This window comes from Leptidea sinapis, chromosome 14 (genome assembly GCF_905404315.1).
Source record: "Leptidea sinapis chromosome 14, ilLepSina1.1, whole genome shotgun sequence".
In the NCBI taxonomy this organism is placed as follows: Eukaryota; Metazoa; Arthropoda; class Insecta; order Lepidoptera; family Pieridae; genus Leptidea; species Leptidea sinapis.
The window spans coordinates 12,332,350-12,332,711 of NC_066278.1; the positions used below are offsets into that span (position 1 = coordinate 12,332,350).

The 362-nt window shown below is 41.4% G+C and overlaps 1 non-coding gene across 1 annotated transcript; it reads right to left on the reverse strand.

The window, feature by feature from the left end:
• Window positions 1–280: 280 nt before the first annotated feature.
• Trnas-uga (transfer RNA serine (anticodon UGA)) lies at window positions 281–362 on the reverse strand. Its single transcript has one exon. It is a non-coding gene; the product is annotated as a tRNA-Ser (tRNA).

The window sequence follows — 362 nt, forward strand, 5'->3', positions numbered from 1 at the left end:
ACGGCTTAATGTAAGCACTCATTATTACTATAGAATTTTATACATAAAAAGCATATGAGTATAGTCCGACAACTTCGTGCGCGACCGTCCTACGGGATTAAAGACGGTGGCGGGGACGGGGTACTACAGAAGTTAGCGGGACAGGGCAGCGACAGTATCACGCGTTGCCCGTCCACGCAACACCAGATAAATTCATACATTTATATTTTAAAAATAAATAACAACTCACCAAAATAATATACGAAAAAAAAATTGTAAAATAAAACAGTTTACAAAAAACCGCTGAGGACAGGATTCGAACCTGCGCGGGTATAACCCATTGGATTTCAAGTCCAACTCCTTAACCACTCGGACACCTCAGC